The sequence below is a fragment of the Amblyomma americanum genome, chromosome 9 (assembly GCF_052857255.1).
Source record: "Amblyomma americanum isolate KBUSLIRL-KWMA chromosome 9, ASM5285725v1, whole genome shotgun sequence".
NCBI classification, from domain to species: domain Eukaryota; kingdom Metazoa; phylum Arthropoda; class Arachnida; order Ixodida; family Ixodidae; genus Amblyomma; species Amblyomma americanum.
The window spans coordinates 19,059,728-19,067,918 of NC_135505.1; positions in this window are offsets into that span (position 1 = coordinate 19,059,728).

Consider the following 8,191-nt stretch of genomic DNA (forward strand, 5'->3'; position numbering starts at 1 on the left):
GGTTATCTGATTGGTGGCTAAAAGCAAGACAGGAGTAAAATTTCACAAGACATGGCTAGGTGGCTTGAGCCACCGCCCGATGTAAAGGGTTCAGCCGTATCCATCCATCCATCCATCCATCCATCCATCCATCCATCCATCCATCCATCCATCCATCCATCCATCCATCCATCCATCCATCCATCCATCCATCCATCCATCCATCCATCCATCCATCCATCCATCCATCCATCCATCCATCCATCCATCCATCCATCCATCCATCCATCCATCCATCCATCCATCCATCCATCCATCCATCCATCCATCCATCCATCCATCCATCCATCCATCCATCCATCCATCCATCCATCCATCCATCCATCCATCCATCCATCCATCCATCCATCCATCCATCCATCCATCCATCCATCCATCCATCCATCCATCCATCCATCCATCCATCCATCCATCCATCCATCCATCCATCCATCCATCCATCCATCCATCCATCCATCCATCCATCCATCCATCCATCCATCCATCCATCCATCCATCCATCCATCCATCCATCCATCCATCCATCCATCCATCCATCCATCCATCCATCCATCCATCCATCCATCCATCCATCCATCCATCCATCCATCCATCCATCCATCCATCCATCCATCCATCCATCCATCCATCCATCCATCCATCCATCCATCCATCCATCCATCCATCCATCCATCCATCCATCCATCCATCCATCCATCCATCCATCCATCCATCCATCCATCCATCCATCCATCCATCCATCCATCCATCCATCCATCCATCCATCCATCCATCCATCCATCCATCCATCCATCCATCCATCCATCCATCCATCCATCCATCCATCCATCCATCCATCCATCCATCCATCCATCCATCCATCCATCCATCCATCCATCCATCCATCCATCCAGCTGTATTAGGGCCGTCGTACGATCGTTTTTGAGCGGGTTCCGCTCTGCCAGCTTGGCGAGCGGGCCACCCATTTTCGGCCTCCAGGCGGACGTGGGGCGGAAAGATGTTGTACGATCAGTTTGGCGCTTGCGAGCGAAGCGGATGGTCCCAGCATTCCGATTGGCGCGCCCGGCAGTGCCGGTCGTCTAATCGCGTGCGGCGGTACAGGTATGAATACTTGCAGCAAAACACGCAGATATCTTGCAGTAGGAATTTCCCGTATTTATTGCTGCGGGATTTTCGTCGAAGGTACATTCGTGGTCGGCTGTGATAGAGCTGTAGTATGGCTTGGATCTCGGTGCGGCTGATTCCAACAGCCACGAACCCATTCGTGACAAAACTTTGCAACATCACAGGAGAGCCTGATCATCTGAAGCGATGTTGTGGGAAACGATATGTGGACCATTTCTATCCAAGAGACCGAAAAACACGTCACATCGTGATCGCGTACTCCACATCGTGATCGCGTACTCCTCCTCATTCGATCGCTATGCTTTCACAACAGTCGATGATTTGCCAAAATAATAGACGGCTGTCCCCTCTGAAAGTTACGCTACCCTCACGATTTCAGAACGACGCGATTCTTATTGCGAATTCTCGATCGGGTAAGGCCACAGTACAGGCTGCTAACAACCGTCCGTAATTATAACCGTGATAATCACATTTTTCAAATCTTTAAGATTAGATACTTAAAATGTTTTGTCAGTTATTTAAAATTGCACATTGCAGTGTTTTTTGCATTGCTGAAAGAAAAAAAAGTAATTGCACTTGCAGCCTTTCCTAAGCATTTGCACGGTAGTTGTCACTTTAGCATGTGAACAACCTCCTCCCCAGCTACCTACAGACAGCTGACTGTTAATGCAAAAGACATGCTTATCTATTCTATATATAAGTTGCGTGTGTCTGTGTGTCTTCATTGTGGACGCATTAAAAATTCGCAATTTAGCACACTGCTGTAACACACAAATGCAAATGCACATGAGAAATGATGACGATTCTAGCTATTTTAAACAGGTAAAATCAGTTTTAATTAAAGCAGTTCTGCATTTCACACAACTGTGACAATGCAACAATAGTCACTTATTTTTAGTTGTTTTTTCAGTCCATTATTAAAGCCAAAATAGAAATAGCATTGTGTGGCTGGCAAGGGGCTTAGACGTGCATCACTTGGCTTTAGTGCAAGGCTTTGTTCTGCACCTGTAGGGACAGCGGGTCATCAGGTAGTCCTTTAGCATTCCTTCATGAGTTCATATTACCGTTGCACAAGCCAGACTACAGCATTGAAAACAAGTATGGGAAGTTCTGCTGAAGGCCACGTCATTGTCGCTATGTACAAAATAAGCTGGCATATACTCTGCAGCTCTAAAGCATTCTCAGATGTCTTTGTGAATGCAAAACAAAGTGGGTGTTTTTGTATTGTATAAAAGTCTACTCATGTCTTTCTCATTACTATAAACATAATAAGAAGCGGGAGCTAGTAAACTGGATTACAGGTACAGGAAATGCACGAACCAATTTAAAGGGTTTTCATTGCAACGGCTCCTGGCTAAGGCTGGGAAAAAATACTTTGAATAGTCAGGGAAACAGGATACGATGACCATACAGTCTGATTATTTCGAGCAAACACCAACATCTCAAGCAGTATTTGTAAAATTAGTATGAGAGCTAGGATTTCGCACTATAAAATGAAATAAAAATTAAGCCATTTAAGTATGTGCCAGCCATATATTCGTATGTTCTCTGATACAACTTTAAAGCAACATTTAAGAGGTATTTTCACTCAATAGTAAAATGTAGACTGACAGAATGTAAAGTTGATCAGTTCCCAAACTAGTCAGCAAAAGTGAGCACTGCTAACTGTTAACTGATGTGTATACCACTCAACGTGTCTTAAATTTTAAGTGTGGTATTAGTTGCTGAGTATCAGCATCTTCTGCAAAATATACCTACTTCACTGCCAGTCTGGTTTTCAAAGAAATAAATTAATCGAGGCATCGATACGCATCAGCAATTTGGAAAAGACCAATTTGAAGTTAGGCCGAAGACTGCCGAAAAAAAACAAGAAAAGCAGTGATGGCTTTTGTCTTTACTGGTGTCTCTTTGCTGCAGCTTGAAGATGACGGCTTTTGTGTTTAGGATGAACCAAAGGCCCTGTTAACACTATTCTGGATATATAAAACTCACATGAATAAACATGCATTCGTAGCATTCTTACTGAGCCATGTTATGATAAGCCACGTTATGAAGGCGGTGTGTTGCTTATCTGAACAGATTATAAGAGACAAGAACCAAGGAAAATTTGACACGGATAGGAACAATAATGCATGCGTAGCTTTTCAGTGCATGAGTTCAGCTGGCTAGACCTAGCTTGTCCATAGTGTGCTCGTTAGCGTAAATGCAACTGTATACCGTCCGACCAAACTATTGTGTAAATCTGCCCCAATATTACTTGAAATAGATTGTGAGGAAAGTTCTTACGCATAAGAGAGCATTATATTGGTTTGCCGAGTTGAGCGAGCAACTAAGAACTTCATGAGAACAATTTATATCAACATTTATTATACCTAAACAGTATTAAATGATAATACTTGAGTGATGAGCTTTGGAACGATGTGTCAAGTAGCAACTTGATGAATTTGTAATTTACTAATAATAAGTAATCAACCATTAGCATCCAAGCACAGCCATACGGCTACAAAGGAAAGCTTTGTAGCTCTTCTTTGTGGCCTTATGGCTGCACTTGGGTCGATGTTAATGAGTAGTTACCCCATTATTAAAAATAATCTCGGCCTTCGAGAAATTACTCTAATCAGTGGATGAACATCATCATTTACTGCGTGGATTTCTGCAGTGACCAGCTCAGGACAAAAGGTTAATAAGCGTTGTGAGGTGGAAGGCCATTCCATCCTTTATAGTGTCAAAAACAAAAAAAATCAATCTTGAAATGCAGTGGCATGAGCTAACTGAGGCACAACAGTACTAGTGCGGCGAGCGCAGAAGGAGTCATGAGTCAGGACAGGTTAGTTGATTATGTGACGGCAAAGAGTTAAAAAATATCCTGCGGTTTCTGCACGAGATGAAGAAATTTGAAGATTAACCTTTGCTACTGTCACAGTGGAGCTTCTAACAGTAGTCTGGAAAAATAAAACAAGGGCTCAGGTCTGAACTCATTCTAGGATTTTATTCAAGTTAGGTTTGTGCCGTGTGCCATTAGAACGCCCAAGGTGATGCCGCACAGGGGATCTGTAAGGCAAGTAACTTGGAAGACGGCGATGCTAAGTACATGTTATGGTGTAAGTATCCTGGGTTGTGGGTGGGCATATAAGGATTATGGGTTGAGATCATGCTATGTTGCGAGCCATGTGAATGGCTTAGAGTTTGAACGAGTATGCAGTGAATATACCTTTCTATGTAAGGCCTTATAAGTAGGCGAAATATAGTTTTGCTGACAATAAAAAAAACTAGTGCATTCTTCGTGACATTAGCAAAAAGGCTATTCTAGAGCATGCAAAATTTTGTATTGGAGAACTACAACACGGGTATTTATTGCAAGATGGCAGACCCCATATAGCCATCATGAAGGCATGTATCGAAACATTGAAGGGAAAGTCATAATATAGGTAATAAAAAGCTGAGGCCCAAGGGCAATGCCTTGGGGGACATCCAAGACTGCAGGAAAAGGCAGGATGCATAAGAATTGGCAAGGGAAATCTGCCGACGGCTGGCTGTTTAAGCTTGGATCCAGTTAAAAACTATTGGATACAAGTTAAAGGACGACAAAAAAGCCATACATAATTAAGCGAATCACATGCTTTTTCAAACCAAAGAAAAAAAGCAGCGAGGGGGATATCGCAATCAAGGTGCATGTCGTGAAGAACAACAACAAGTTTGCTATTTTCAGGAATGTTTTCTAAAAGCTTGTCAATTTGGATGAAACAACTTATTGAGCCAAAATAATCTAGCAGGGCAAGAGTACAAAATGTGTTTGGTGATTTGCAGCACATGGCAATGGCATAAATAGGACCATAGGAGCTGGGTAATGGCGGGTAAGAAACATACAGAACGAAGCTATGATGACGCAAGAAGCTATCTGTACAGCATGCACCAGATATGCATACACCGTGCTTCCTGAACTGTTGATGCTTGCTACAAATTTCAAAAAACCTGATACGAGTGTACAGCCGGGTGACTCTGTGGTAGATGGCATGTTGAAACTGCGCTAAGAGACTACAACAGAGCAATAATTGCTACTATGTGCAGTAGTTGCTACTATGTGCAGTTTTCCATCGTCTTTCTTCCTAACATATCTTTACCAGCTCCACAGGGCTCATTTTGCAGTCTGCTGTTTAAAGTGGCGTCAGGTAAAGCCAATCGCTATTCTTCAACCGACAAACTGCTGTGTCATACAGTACATCCTTCTAATTATCTTCATAATTTGGCGAGATAAATGTACTTATTTAGTCACAATGTCAAAATAACACAGATTAATTGCTTGTGTCATCATCAACTAAAATATTAATCATGATTTCATATATACAGCCATTCCTCATTAGTACAGGCCTTGTTAATATGTACTCATACTATTGACAGTTTTTCTGGGGAAAAATTTTTTTTTCAATACACTTACGCTTTGTTAACATGGAGACTTGCTGATTAGAGTTGACAGAGTGAAAATGTGTACGGCCCATTCTCGCATGTGTTCTTGTACCATTAATGGGCAGAAAGAAAAATCTTAAAATTTTGGATTTGCGCAGATAATCAAACGCTGCTTGAATCATATACCTTTCTTGCACACTGGATTTGCCATCACAATGCTTGCTCCACTGTCTGCACAGAATTTTATGCTAACCTGTGAACTGCCAGACTAACTGACTTCTAACCTGAAAAAGCACTTTCTGGTCACTAAAGCGCTGCTCTTTCTAGTGTAAAAATCGCTGCCTGTGCTCGGCCACTCATATCGTGGCTTAGATTTCTCATTGCACAAAATGAATTAAGCCGCTTGAAACTAAAATAACAGGACCGATTCCTTACATTATAGCTCACAGATGCCTACCCGCAGCCCACAATACTAGGTAAGCACTATTTATACAGAATACACCGCAGAAGAAAAGAAAAATCGAATGCTCCTGTTTCAGGGATGCGCGACGGGCAAGAACACAGCTAGGCGCCGGTGCAAAGCGGGACATCTGCTAATGCAAGCAGCAACAGCCAGTTCATTCAATCCGAGGAGTAAAAATGGGCAACGACGAAACAGGGCAACAACAGGATTGCAGAGCCAACCACCTTGCAACAGTGCTTAGCACGTTTCGAAGATCTGAATAAGCGTTGTTAATGTAGCTTTGAATGTGTGCAGGAATGGTACTGTCGTGACCACACAAATCTGAATAGATAAGTGGACCAGGAAACCCAGCCTATCACTGAGGGTGGTGCAAATATGCATCTATATGTCAGCAAATAAATATTTGTTAGTGTAAAGTATCATGAGAATTAAAGAAATCTGGGAAGCGGTCGACACTGCACGAGACACAGCTGATCGTGCTCACGGTCGCCGTCAATCAGCAGACAAGTAATCATGTCCGTAGCAAGCAGTCACAGGCAAATGAAGGTAGCAGATAGACGTGTGAGCGTGCATCCATGACATCTTCTCAGGGCTCCGGAAATGTGTTGCTAAACAAACTGGTGCGGCTGTCCTGGGGAGTTCTGCTGAACAACCGTTTAACACCAGCAAAGCCGAGTTCACGAGCTGCGCTGCAACAATAGCATTGTGCACAGATCATCTACTTTCGTACCGGTGATTTCCCGATCGAAATAGACCGTGAGCAAAATCAACAACAAACAGTGTCATGGCTCATGAGACACTTCAATATCACAGCATTTTTCTGATTACAACGGAAACCAAGATCCCGCTTCAACTTCATATTGCCAAACTTTTGTCTAAGCAAAAAGAGAAAAAAAGCAATGGGAAAGGTTTTCTTTATATACATATATATATTTTTCATCAAGGCTCGTTATGCCCAACTTGCTCTGCGGACATTTTTTATCCCATAAGCTGCTGCCACAGTTTTTTTGCGTCTAACATAGAGCAAAATGCTCCTTGAAAAGCAGACTCATGAGTTAACACACATTCGAGCTTCTACACTGTGGACTAGCTGTGGTTTAAATGCTGCAATGATTCTTAATCGTGATAGTTAAATACCATGTTGTCACAACTTAAATTGAAATGCCTAGAGCCAGTGTTCAGTCACCCATTCTTAATGCAAATATTTATTGCAGACAAATTTCCGCACAGCGGGCAGGAAATAAAAAGAAATGACGCTCCCGAAGATACATCTGCACTGTACACCAATGTTTTCACAAAAGTTACACAGTACCGCCAGCCACTCGTAACCCGAGCACGCATCATCAGAAAATGTACTTAATGGAGCACCAAGTGCAGAAGGATGGCGGCGTTGCTTTTGTCGCCGCAGAAAAAGTCCGACGGCCGTGCAGCCAAGATCGTGTCACAACGCACACACGGCGGTACTCGAGCATAGTGCACGCACGAATGGCAATCAAAATGGTAATCTGAACAGAACAAACAAGCACAAATGGAAAACTGGTTAACACAGATGGGCGCACTAATGCATGTTTGTCTTTGCAGTGTGCGAATGTAGGTAGATAGAGTTAGCTTGTGCAGTGTGCAGGTTAACCCAAGTGCTAATATTGCGTATATCTGCCCCGATATTGCTTGAAATAAATTATGAAGAAAGGTCTCGATGACCACGTTATGCATAAGAGAGCAATGTATTGGTTTGCCGAGGTGACCGAGTGAATGCGCACCGTTTCGAGTATGTGTCAAGTGTTATTGGTCCTAAATGACATACTTGAGCGCCGAGCTGTGAAATGGTGTGCGAGGTTGGAGCTCGAAGACATTGTCATTTATAGCATGACTTCTGTAGTGACCACTTCGAAGGACAGTAAGTTGCATAGCCCTGTGGGGTGCAAGACGATTGCAGCCTTTCGTGGCACGAACAAAAATGAATCTTGAAATGCAGTGGCATGAGCTAAGATGAGCTAATGTGGCCAGTGCAGAAGGAACCACAAATCATAACAGTTCAGTTGGTGGCATGTTAGAAGAAGCAAAAAATCCTGCAGTTTCTGCATGCGATCAAAACATTTAAATATGCACTTTTAGTGCGGTGTCACTGGACCTTGAAAAATAGTCCAAAAGAATAAAACA